Source organism: Zea mays, chromosome 1, assembly GCF_902167145.1.
Source record: "Zea mays cultivar B73 chromosome 1, Zm-B73-REFERENCE-NAM-5.0, whole genome shotgun sequence".
In the NCBI taxonomy this organism is placed as follows: Eukaryota; Viridiplantae; Streptophyta; class Magnoliopsida; order Poales; family Poaceae; genus Zea; species Zea mays.
In genome coordinates, this window is record NC_050096.1 from 24,535,111 (window position 1) to 24,548,940 (window position 13,830).

A 13,830-nucleotide genomic window follows, 5' to 3' on the forward strand; every position below is an offset into this window, starting at 1 on the left:
GAAGAGCAACTTTACCCTAAAAATAACAACAATCACCCATTTCCTATAAGTCTCACCCTTCGCTTCACCCTAGGAGGACTCTGGCCCGAATCTCGGGACGAGATTCCTTTAAGGGGGGAAGGCTGTGACACCCCAGTGTCACCTAGGGTTTCTCTCAAAGTGCCAAACCAAGAACCATTATTTTATGTGAACCAAAGTAAGCATGAGCATCAAATTGACTTAAGAATGAAGAATCCACCAAGCCTATACTTAAAAGTATCATGATCAAAACAAATGGGTCTTTCAAAAAGGTAATAATGTTGCAACCCTAATAAAAACCCTAAGTGAGCCCTATGAGCAAAATTCAAGAAAATGGGGAATTGGGTATGAAAAATTTAAAATCATGGCTTGAGCCAATTATAAACATTGAAGTATATTCATTAAGCAACAAGAAAGGTTGAGAAAGCTTGGCCAAAATAACTCAAATAAAACCCCAAATCAAGCTTCTCATGTGGGGACTCAATGGGGAATTCTGAATTTCAGACCTTGAGCCAAAGATCAAGCGTGTTCACCTTGATCCCTAACTCAAATCCTAATGGCCCCATTAACAAAAATGTGCCTAACTAACCCCTCTGTTGTGTTTCAGAAGATGGCATTGGGACGCGAGCCCTAGACACGACAAAACCCTGGATTTGCCTCGGGTTTGAGCAGGGAGACAGACCGGATTTCTGGGCTCCATGTCTCTGCAACCAGTAGGCAAAATCCTATGACCCCCACACAAGATCGGTAGCTTGTAGGGAGGAGAAGAGGTTTTGTGCACTGACCAAGGCGAGAGCAGGATCGGATGGGCGACCACACGCGCCAGAACTTGGGCAGAACGCACGGGCACACGTGTTCGACCCTGGTCGGCTCGCCGGCGCTCGCCCAATCTGCGCGCGCGCTCGCCCCAGCGTTCGGTCAAGTTCGCCGCGCGCCCTTGCCCTCGGTCGTGCCCGCCCGCGCCTATAAAGCCTCCCCGGGCGCGCCTCACTTCACCCCGCGCTCACCATCACCGGCCAGCCACCCCTCCTTAGCTTCGGCGAGCTCTTATCCGCCCGCCACTGCCGCCAGAGCTTCGGCCACCGTGGCCAGCCTGCTCTAGCCACCCCCAAGTCGAGCCAGTGCTTCGGCTAGCTCCGCCAGTGGTCCGTGAAGCTTTCCAAGCCCTCAGACATGGCAGGACTTCACTGGAAGCCCGAGATCGACTTCACCGGACTTCAGTCGCCCGCCTGCGCGCGTGGACCAAGCTCTCCGGTGAGCCATTCTTCAATTCCTCGCACACACACCTTCCTTGTTCCCTGGTGAAGCTCTCTGACCTGTTCAATTGAACAATCGCGCCGTGAGCAGGCTGGACTCCTCGCCGCCGACGAGCATCCCCGCCTGCGCACGTGGACCGGCCAACTCCGACCATCCCCGACGGCGACCCGCACATCGTTGTGATCCCCGAGACCTCCCCTACGTCCTCGACCACCTCACCGGAGCAATCTCGCCGCCGGTAAGCCCCTCCGCCCTTTTTTCCGCCGCGGTTACTGTTTAAGTTAGGAGAAGGACCTCGGGTTAGGAGTAGAAGAACCCGAGGGGTTTTCTGCAATGTCAGTGACTCATTTGAATAGTATCCCAGGGACTGATCCGTGAGGAAAAACCTAAAACACCCGCCACGGATCCCAGTGCAAAGTAGTTTTCCGTTTAATCAATTATGTTAATCTTTTTAAATAACCAGAGAACTTAGGAAATCTATAACTTGATGATTTCTTAATCAAAATTTGTCAAACTAATTTTGCTAGATCCTAAATATTATGAACTATCATTTAAAAATAATAAATCCTATGCTTTCTGTTCTAAATTTTAGAGTTTAAAATTAAAAATAGAAACTGACCAAACCTTGTTTAATTAAGGAGAATTAGTTTTGCTTCTGTGCTGAACCTAAGAAAATTTGTAGATGTTCAAACCTCACTTAAGCACTGTTTAAAAATAGTAGGAACCCCAGTATTGAAGAATATAGTGTAGATATTCATTTAAAGCTATTTTGCCCAAAACTTAGGAAAAATCAGAAAGGCATTAGAAATTAATGAACAGTGAGTGGAATTATTTTTCCTAGTTTGCTTAAGTAACAAAGAACCTAGGAAAAATAAAGAGACCTTTAGTCCAGATCAGTTTTAAAATAAAATGTTTTATTTAGCATTATTTGAACTGGAAATCAATTATTAGAATTATAAAACTAGACCCAAAATTGATAATAAAAATTCAGTGGACTTATAACCACCAGAACCCCACTGCAAAAATAATGAACACCTCAGCCCAACATTTTTAGTAAGGAAAATAAATATAAGATGATAATGAGGCATTTTCCAAATAAATCATGAATAAACCATAATGATGCAATAATGGGCAGCCAAAAATTTGCTAAGTCCATAATGAGATAAGCCACCAGAGAAAAATGCAAACCCATTAAAAAGATGTAAAATAATACCTATTGTCCAAACTTTATAAGAAAAGCCATTTAATCCACTTGATGCATACCACCCCTTCCCTTAAGCAAAAAGATGCCAAACTTCAGAATGATTGCTCTTGCGCAAAATAAAAGCTAAGAAAAATCAGAACTCTGTTGTTTGATATTTTTCAAATATAGTGGTAGTAGAAAGCACCTCTTTGGCTAGAAACTTAGGAAAACCCTAGTAAAATAACTAACAGGTATTAATAGCTAAAATTTTGTGCCAAGTCTTGTTATAGCACCTAAAGGCCAGCAAAAATAAGTTTTAGAGAATTACCTACTGTTAAATAATAGTTGTAGTTCAAAGCACCCCTTCTGCCCTAAAACTTGGTAATTTTGTCCAGAGAAAACTTTTCACCTTCTGACCCCCAAATTTTGTGGCAAAGAATTATACACCAGTACCAAGCCACTGTAATTTTTGCAGAAATTTTGGAATTTTATTAAAGCAACTTGTAGTTCAAACCCACTCCAAAACATTAAAGAGAATAAAAGAAAAAGAAAGAAGAAATAAACCTCACCCCAATAAGTCCAACTTGAGTACTTATCAATTCTCACTCAGACTTAAAAAGAATTCAGTGGAACCCCAAAAAAAATAAACCTACCACTTACCTTAGCTAAAGTTTGACCCAATTTACCAAGTATACCACCCAAGGGTCTTACATAAGTGAAGTTAACCTTGTCTAACTCAAGAAGATCATACACCGTCAAAAGCTGTAATTTCTAAAAGCACCTATTATATCATGCATATATCTTACGCATTGCATTCATTAGATTGTAATCTTGCTGACGGAGAGCACGTGCTCATCCCCGAGCAAGGATCTGTCCAAGAAGATGACCAGGAGCAAGCTTCCGAGGCTACTGTTGAGGATCTCCACACAACCCCAGCAATTGAAGGCAAGCCCCAGTTTATATGCATAACCGTATTATTATATGCTACTTTACTACACTTAATGCTTGTAGGATTGTAATGTGCACTTAAGTGTAGGAGTTGCTTGAAACCTCTAGTTGCATGAACTTAGGATTCCTTTTTGAGATGAATACTAGTATGCTAGGTCGAGTAGCTGCTTGCTAATCAGGATCTCGGTAGAAGTCGAGTGATTTTTCTAGCACTCGCGCGAGGTCAGGAATTGATTGTAATCATCTTGATAACGGGATCTATGTTGGTCTATGGACTTGGATCCAGGGAGGATGCCTTGACCATGAGACGGGAAAAGGAATTAAGGATTAATGTGTGGATACCTGAGTCAAGCTTTTGAATGTACTAAGCACATGCCGGGAAAAATGGTAACCGGTAAACCTAGTACCTGAGTGAAGCCGGGCGCGGACTTTATCCCTCATGCGACCTGAGACTGGGTCTCCCATGCTAGCTATGGTGGGTACAAGTGCGGTCACTGCACGGCGGCAGCCGGGGTCAGTGGAGCATTGTATGCCAAGGCGGTGAGGCCTGGACGCGAACGGGGAATCGATGGGGACGGTTGTCATGTGTGGGGTCGGAGTACCCTGACATGCCGTGTGTTTAGGTTTACCTTGCAAGGTTAAAACTCGATTCGAATCGTCTGCTTCTCGCAGCTAATGAGACTGCTTGACCCCTTGTACTGCATCGAGTAAGAAGTGAAATGAGGTTACCTGAGATAATTTGTTGGTTGAACTAAATGCTTGTTACCATGTATGCTTAGAAGGAGCAAATCTAGCTAAGTTAATGAGGATAGAATTTGAAAAGCTAAAAATTGATTTTAGAAACAGCTAGTGCTTTTGGCAAACCAAACCCCTCAGCCAAACAGCTGCATAGTCTAGAGGTAGAGGAGTAGACTCCTCACACCGGTTAAGTCTAGCTGAGTATTAGTATACTCAGCCTTGCTTGTGGCACAATTTTTGCAGGTACCATTCAGGAAATGGTTGATGGTGTGACTTGGCCTACCACCCTGCCACCGGGTTGGACGGTCGAGTGGGATGTTGCTCCGGCAGGAGAAGAGCACGAGGAGTAGTGGGCTAGGCCTTGCCCATTTCCTCGATACCGACGACATCGATTATCCGCTGCATTTTATTTTGTGAACTCTTATTCGCTACTCAAAAACTCCGATTTATGTAATAACTCAGCACTTAATTTGAGGTTTCATGTTTTATTGTATTTCTTCTGTGACTCACCTTTGAGTGAGATTGTGGAATTTGATCCTGGTTAAGTGGCTCCATCAGACTAGATCTGAGGGACTGACGGGTTGTTCCGATTTAAGTGTGTTACGACCCCTGAGGCGTGACTTAGGCACTTAAGCTGGAATAATTCGGGTGGTTCCGCCACAACTGCAGTATTGCCACCATATGAAGAAATGGTTGCTTCTTAGCTCATTAGAAATTGCTTCGAATCTGAGTGTCCGTCATACATTGGGAGCTGAGGTGGTTTGTAAGATGGGGGCCAAGGTGTAGCCTGCAGTTCTGCTGACAAAAGAGAAGCATCATCAAAAGCAAAATTTCCATGATGGAAATCCTCATACCAGTCATCTTCATTGGCGAAGCCCTCTTGGTGAAGCTCTCTGTACTGGGGCCTCCGGTTCTGCTCATCTTGCGTAAGATGACAAACTTCTTCAGAGGCTTCGTCTATCTGCCTTTGTAGGTCAGCTAGCCGGGCCATCTTTTCTTTCTTCCTTTGCACTTGTTGATGCAGCATCTCCATGTTCCTGATTTCTTGGTCCAGATCGTCCTCCTGAGGCGTTGGACTGGTGGCCTTCCTCTTCTGGCTTCGGGCTTCCCGAAGAGAAAGGGTCTCCTAGTTCGGAGAGAAAGGGTCTCCTGGTTCGCAGAGTAGTAGCCCCTGTTGCTGAAGCTTTCTTTGGCGGCATGACGAAGGTCGATGCTTGCCGAAGGTGGTCAAAAAGGGTTCACCGGAGGTGGGCGCCAATGTTGGGGACTTGTCCTTAAATGCTATGAGTTAAGAACAGGGCAACACAAAAATCGTTAAACGTTAAAGTCCTTCGTCCTTCGAAGCATTATTTCCCTTAGGATATAATGAGTTTCGGACGAAGGTTATGAAGGACATACCTTCATCAGTATAACAAATAATGAAAAAGGGATCCACATAAAGCATAAGAAATAACATAAATACTTAAATATTATTATTAGCTCATTTCTATTTTTATTATTATAAAAATGATAACAATTACAAATGTACCTTCGGCTTGAAGGAAAGCAAAAGTACAAGCGTGACGCAAAAGCGAATGCCAAGTCAGCGTGAACAGTACGGGAGTACTGTTCACCTATTTATAGGCACGGGTCGCAGCCCATGTAAAATTACATCCAGACCCTTTACATTTGATAATAACTCTATAGTAATTTGTCGGGGTCTAGATAGTCTTTTCCTCTTTAAGTCGGTTTCCTCTTTTCTGCCAACATGTCGAAGCTTCCTCGCACACAACTTCGGCTCTGTTTCATCCTTCGTTCTCCTTGAGTTTCTTCATACATCGATTTTGACATGTCCGAAGGGTCCATGTCCGAAGGTACCTGTTCATGTATTACACTCCATAAACATTGTCAAATCACGTTTTTGAGGACCTTCGGAAGCCGAAGGCCCCCAACAGCCACACTAAGCACATAGACATCCGGCATCACTTCCTAAGAGACCACCAGAAAAAGGAAGATATCGAGGTGTACCATATTAGCACCAAGAACCAGCTAGCCGATATCTTTACCAAGCCGTTGGATGAGAAAACTTTTTGCAGGTTGCGTAGTGAGCTAAATGTCTTAGATTCGCGTAACTTGGATTGATCTATAGCATACATGTGTCCTATGCCCTTGATCATGTTACTTTATGCATTTAAATCCATTATTGTTTATTTGTGGTGCTCAAGTTGTACACGTGATCCTCGGACCTCACAAGTCCATATGCAAGTGCTGCACATATTAAGTGGGAAATGTGTTACAACTTGACCCTTTGAGACTAACCTTTGTGTTTGAGTATACTTGATGTAGTCTCAAAAGTGCATTGAAAGGGAAAGGTGAACTCGGACAATGCAAAGACTTCCACTACACTCCGGTATTGGTATATTTAATTCCAAGTTCATTCTTATGCTCTCTTTGCCTTTTTGCTCTTAGTTGACATTTTTGGTGAGGCAATGGGGTTAAAGGGCCAAAAATGATCCCGTTTTGGTGCTTCATGTCAAAGGGGGAGAAATTGAGGCCAAAGCAAATGGATCAGCTACCACTTGTGAATTTCAAAAGTAATAGAGTTAGAATTTTTTATTTGTCCAAAATGCTCTTATTGCAAAATTTAGTCTCTTGTGGGGGAGATTTTTTATTATGAGAAAAAGGGGGAGTTTTTGACACTTGATCAATTTCACTCTTGGATTATCTCTCTTTGTGCCCAAACAAGCGTGTTTGACTTAGAGATAGGAAAATGAATTTGGTTTGCAAAAACAAACCAAGTGGTGGCAAAGAATGAACCAAATATGTCAAATCTTGTGCAAAAATGATTTGGTCCTCATTTGCATTGATGTTGAACTTATTTTGGTTGCGTTTTGAGGTGTTGGCATAAATCACCAAAAAGGGGGAGATTGAAAGGGAAATGTGCCCTTGGGCAATTTCTATAATGTTTTGGTGATTAAGTGCCCAACACGTTTAATTAAGTTCTTATGTGCCAAATAAAGTGAGAAGTGCAAATCAAGACAAAAGGTATGTTTCTAGACTTGGTAAATTGTTTTATGTACTAACATGGTTATCCAAGTGCTAGAAACAGTGACTAAAGAAGAAGAGAGGAAAAGAGAAGGACTTGGCTCTGTGCAGCCAAGCTTCAGCTCGGTCTGGCACACCGGTCTGTCCGGTGGTGCACCGGACAGTGTCCGGAGCACCAGGCTGGTTCGCGGTGAACTCGCCGCTCTCGGGATTCGACGGCGGCGTACGGCTATAATTCACCGGACTGTCCAGTGGTGCACCGGACTATCCGGTGAGCCAACGGTTGCCAGCGCCACGGTCAGCCGCGAAATCTGCGGGCGACGCGTGGCAGCTCCAACGGTCGGTTGGGGGCACCGGACAGTGTCCGGTGCGCCAACGGGCCCGGAGCTGCAACAGTTGTATGTGCCCGATTTGGAAGGAAATCGCGCACCGGACAGGCTACAATAGCTGTCCGGTGGCGCACCAGACTGTCCGGTGCGCCACTCGACAGAAGGCAAGGATGGCCTTCCAAGTTTGTCTTCAACGGCTCCTAGCTGCCTTGGGGCTATAAAAGGGACCCCTAGGCGCATGGAGGAGACATCGAAGCATTCACTAAGCATTCTAAGACTCACACACTCCGTCTCCGCGCATTTGATCGATTGTGTTAGTGATTTGAGCTCCGTTCTAGTTGTGAACTCTTTGTGCTACGTTTCGAGCTCAAGTCTTGGCTTGTGTGTGTGTGTGTGCTGCGGATTTGTGTGTGCTGCTCTCCAACCTTACTCTTGTGCATTCTTTGTGATCAATATTGTAAGGGCGAGAGACTCCAACTTGTGGATATTCCTCGCAAACGGGAAGAAAACTATAAGGAAGAAAGTCATGGTATTCAAGTTGATCATTGGATCACTTGAAAGGGGTTGAGTGCAACCCTCGTCCATTGGGACGCCACAACGTGGAAGTAGGCAAGTGGTACTTGGCCAAACTACGGGATAAAAATCGTGTGTCTCTTGTGTTACTTTCTCTGTGATTGTTTTGTTCACAAGAACTCGCCTCAAATCTACTTAGTCGCACTATCTCTTTCAAAACTAAGTTTTGTGTCTATTTAGTGTTTGATTTTACAAGATCACCTATTCACCCCCCCTCTAGGTGCTCTCACAGGTCCCCATCAAAAGAGGGAAAAGGGAGTTTGGGAAGAAAACCCATGTCACTGGCATCACCAAACCCTGGATGATCCTAACTACCCAAACCCTGAAGTTGGACAACAGGAGAATAATTGGTCTGGTATAGGGAGGAGGATAACATGCACCCTTGGCCGGGTAATGATTTAAAGTTGTAACAACTCCAAAACCATCATCCTGTGGAGTATGTTGAATGTGCTGCCCTTTGGTCGGGCGGCCATAACGCCAACAGCAGATGGGCGCACGGCGGCGTTGTTGACGATGGAGATGGAGCGAGCACCCCTGACATGACTGTAGGTTGATCGATGGCGGAGCGCTTGCATAGCTTGGACAACTTGGTGACGTGGAGGCGAATGTCGTCCTCGACGCCTTCCATGTCTGGGCGCCAAGCGTCGAAGGATGTTGCGGCCTATTTCAGGCGCGACACTCGTGTCTCTCTGGCCTCGGACATCGTTGAGATGCGTGTATCCCACTTGGCGTCGAGATCGGAGAGGCGGCGCTTGAGGTCCGCGTCCCGTGCCAACAGTTGTAGATCCAACTTGGTGTCGTGGTCCATGAGGCCCTTCGATAGCGTCACGTCGTAGCTGTCCAACCTTCTGGACATTTCATCGAACAGACGCTAGAAGTCAGGGTTCATGGTGGCAAGGTGTCGATGAAATCGAGAATTGTGGTGGTGGGAAATCTGGGAGGGATCCAGAGTGGAGGGAAGGGGAAAAGGATCGACTAAGTCTGATACTAACTCCGCTATCGGAAGAGGGGAAGAGGGAGCAATTACGAGAGCAGCAGGAAACAACAACTTAGGGCTAGTTTGGGGGTCCAAAAGGAGGGGATTTTAGCCCCTCCAATCCCCTCCGGTTTTTGGACTCCAAAACTAGCCCTTAGAGAAGAACAATGGTAGGAAGTGTGTTTGCTACTTTCTTGTTACCCTCTCACTTGCTGCCAATCGTATAAGTATTCCTCCTCTCCACTCTTACAAGGCCGACAACTCGGCCCAACATCACAACACCCAGTCAATATTAAGAATCTGGCAACTCAGATATCTGGTACGAGTGCTTCGATGCGGCTTAGGGGGTGTTTGAATGTACTAGAGCTAATAATTAGTGGCTAAAATTAGCTGAAGACATCCAAACAACTATTAACTATTTTTAGTAAATTAGTTAATAGTTAGCTAGCTATTTGTTAGTTATCTAATTCCACTAGGAATTTTCTAGCCACTAACTATTACCTCTAGTGCATTCTGTCACACCCGGATTTCAGGGCACCAAGACCCGGGCACGAACATAATCACCAGGTGTGCTGGGACCAAGTCTCACACATATGATGAATCATGGCACAGGATCGAATGTCACATCTTTACTATATAATAGGAGTTTTGTACAAAATAAATAAATAATATTATAAGGAGACAACGGTCCAGCAAACCAAAGTTGACTGGGAGACGACGACCTAGACCTCTCACGAACACATCGCAGCATCCTCCACGCGCCTCATCCTGTGGTACCTGTTCTTGACCTGTGGGGGGTGTGAGACAGCAAGAGTGAGCTCACATACGTTCATCGCTCAACAAGTTGTGGGGAATAATGTGCATGAACTCACCAAAGGTGGGAGCTCACGTGAAGTGTAAGGCTTACCAAAGAGGATGGTTAGAGCTGAGCATTGCTTTTAAAGTTGGTCAAAATTTTATTAGCAGTTACTAAGTATAAGTAAATACCAACCCAATTAAGAAAAGTAATAACATCACCTGCGATGCAATGCATATGACAAATTAAATTTAGTTCCATAAATTAATCATGTGAGGGTCCGAGCTGCTCATGACCGTGAGCACGGCTAGTATACCAGTTTTACACTCTGCAGAGGTTGCACATCTTTACCCACAAGTCATGTTACCCATCTGCCAAGGGATCGCGACTTCCCATACACCTCTACCGAGGAGGCGAGGCAGGGTAACACTACGAGGCCTTTACAAAGTTCCACTAGCTTCAGAAAACCCGCTACAGTTTATAGGAAGCTCCAATGCAGGGTTCTTGCCTGACCGCCATCGCAGCAAAATCAACCAAGGACCTCCCTACACTGACCACTCCCCTACTGCCCTTGCCCCTTTCGGGTAAGGTAGTCCTCCACTAGCTTTCCTAATTAATCAGCCAAGGGCGTCCATAAACCCTTGTGGTAGCACTGTTTTCCCGGGTGGTCGCTCCATGTTCCAATTAACATAATGATCTTATCATGAACAGTGATAATAAACAGATAATAAAAGTATAATCGTGAACAATGTATCTTCATACCCAAAACCACATATAGCACTAGCAAGTACTACCCAAAAAGTCCAGTGGTAAACAAGGTATAAAGATAGACAAACTAGGGTAACCTATTGGGTCCCATCAAAATTAACCTATGCAGATCATTATGATTAATCAGAACATGGCTGGGTAAAAAGAAGTGATCAAGGGCACAACTTGCCTGGGACTTGAGACTCCAGGTACCAGGATAATCTTCAGATGACTCGTGATCTCACCCTAGAAGTAGCCATACAAACAAACATGGTATAGGCAAAATTAACATTACACCAAACATAAGAATAAACTATGTGATAATAATCTACGCGCCATAACGAGATCGTAGAAACAAGAACCACTAAATTCGGAGCTACGATTATTAAGTTATGAATTTTTGAAATTATTTAGCACCTAGAATAGATTAATTCAATTGAGCAAATTTTAATTCAAGTTTCATGGTTAAACAAAGGTACGAGGTGATAAACAACATTAATACAAAATTATTGCAACTAAAATGACTCAATTTGGAGTTAAAATGAATTAACTATGAATTATGCAAGTTTATGGAATTATTTTCATACTAAAAACCTATTTCTTTATTAATTCCTGAATATCCTAAGTCTTCTGGACTGGGAACCAAATAATACAAAACTCAGGGTCCAATCTGTAACAATTCCCTAGACTCAATGATCATCGCCCACGGACGACGGGTTGATTTGTGAGAAGGACAGGGGCTCTTTTACAAAGAGGCTGCGGCGAAAGGGTATCGGATAGTACTGGACGTGCGATCTGGTTTTAACATCTCAGATTAGACAGGCATCATAACCGAACCGGTACATAACCCGGACTGTCCGATCCCGATCGGACGGTCGTGATTTTAAAACAGCGCCAAAGCATAACCCACGCAGGATTAGAATCGGACGACCGTGATCAATCCCACCGAAGCGGTATCCCAAGGGGTAATCCGAGCCGTTATACTAAAATCCGACGACGCAGCGCTCGTCCTCCACCCCCGTGATCCCCAACGCCGAACAGGAACGACGCCATCAACCCCGCGGTGGCAAGGAGCCCACCGGTGGTCACCGACCTCCACACCCCAAGCCCCAACCACCGACTCGATCATCGATTCGCGCGGAGAAGAACAATGCGAACACCTGAGGGGGTACCTTTTTGGAAGAAACGGCAGGAACACTGTTGGCCACGGCAGGGAGCGGATGACGGTGAGGGAAGGGGCCCTGATGAGCGATTCAGTGAGCCGGTGTGCAAATTTGTCCAGGTGTTGCCAAGACGAGCTTCAGTACGCCCCGACAACAAACCAGGACCACACAACGGTCTGTAAACAACGATGAAGACCCCGGACGGCGGTGGCGGCCCGAGCACCTACACCGTCAATTTACGGTGAACCCGTAGAGCGACCAAGGCAAGTCCCGGGCGGAATTTATAGGGGCCCAAAGTCCGCGGAGAGATGAATTGCTGATTCCGCACGGCTGGCACGGAGGTTGAGCCCCAGGATTTGCGGACGGCGTTGAGAGGATCTCGCGTGATTTGGTTGATACGAAGTCTGGTTGGGGAGAGCACCCGAGCGGAACTAGTCCCCACGTGCGGAATGAGGTTCCAGGTCGGAGCAGGCCCCACTAGCGATATCCTCCATGAGTGCCCCGAAGAGGAGGGGTCGTTTGCGCCAGTTGGAGCCGCGAACCTTGGAGCGGCTGTTACAGCGGCGCCCGACTCGCGCGGAGATGGAGGAAGCGGATGAATCCGACATCCAGGGCCCACATGGACGCGAGGGGAGTGAGCACGCAGTGAGAAGAGACGCAGCCCACGCGTCAGGGAGAAATACTCCATCCCACGCGTGATGGAAGGCTGGCCACGCGCGAATTTTGGAACTGGGCCGAAAAGGATCTGTTCGGCCCAACATTGTTCTGTCCCTTTTTCTTTTCTTTCTTTCTCTCTATTTCTATTTCTTTTTATTTTGAAATTTTCAAATTCAAATTTGACTCCGATTTAATATTCAACGTACATAGCACAATCGAAAACCAACATGTGATGCAGTATTCATTTTACTTTATTTATTTGTTTATTATCCTACATAAGTAATTACTTTTGGACATGTTGCTCCACATAATTGCTTTGAAAAAAATATTTTTTTTATTGTGTAATCTCGATTAAACAATGCTATAATATTTATCCTTATATAATACTTATCCACTTAAACAAAGGATGATTTATATAAGAATCCTTTTTATTGAATTTTTATTATAAAACAATTATTTTAGGAGATGTGACTTCTAAAGTTTTGAAGGAGAAAAAAATATTCTAACTCAGGATCTTTGGGAAATTTTACATAATTCACCAAATGATATTTTGAGGTGCTACAAATCCTACCCCCTTAAAAATAATCTCGTCCTCGAGATTAGTAGAAAAGGGATGCAACCAGTTTGGTTTAGGAATCAAAAGTTTTGTTTCATGTTTTTTTATACTAGCTAGTAGATGATTTGGAAAATATAGACATATATGTCTACCCATCTATTAGGTCAGATGAGGTACGATTATGGCAAGTATAGGTTGTGGCAAGGAAGAGTATAATAAGGAAAGACTTCATCCTGAACTGTGGATCTTGATTCCGCTGACGATTCAACTTGATCTTTGAAGACTTGAGTTGGTGCTTATCCTTTCTTGATGACATTGATCCTCTTCGGTCTTCGTTCTTGAAGTTGTTATCCGAATTAGGGATATGTGGTTAAGGCAGTTTCGTAGGTAAACAAAATAGGTTAGTAGGTGGTTATGAGTTAAATAAGTTTAAGCAGAATCTGTCTTGTTGTTTTGCTTCTAGGTCGGGTTAGGTAGGTTATGCAACCCAACATGTAGGTCAGGTTGGTTGTACGACCAAGTTAGTACAAGGCACCAATTTTAGGTTAAAACATGACTATAGAAGTACAGTCTAATCTATTTCACCAAGATTAACTAACATGTTAGATAACTCACTTTAGATTGGATCATATTAGATTAGATGGGATCTAGATTAGATTGGTATAATTAGATTAGACTAGATAATATCTAATTACATTGGATTAGATCATGGTTGTTACACTAGTGCGGGATAAATATGCTTATTAGGACAAGATGAATTCATAGGGATAAGGTAGAATCTTTTGAGGTCAGTTAGATCTATTAGAATAAAATAAAATCTTTTCAAGATAAGATAAATCTATTAAAGTAATAGAGTATCTTTTAA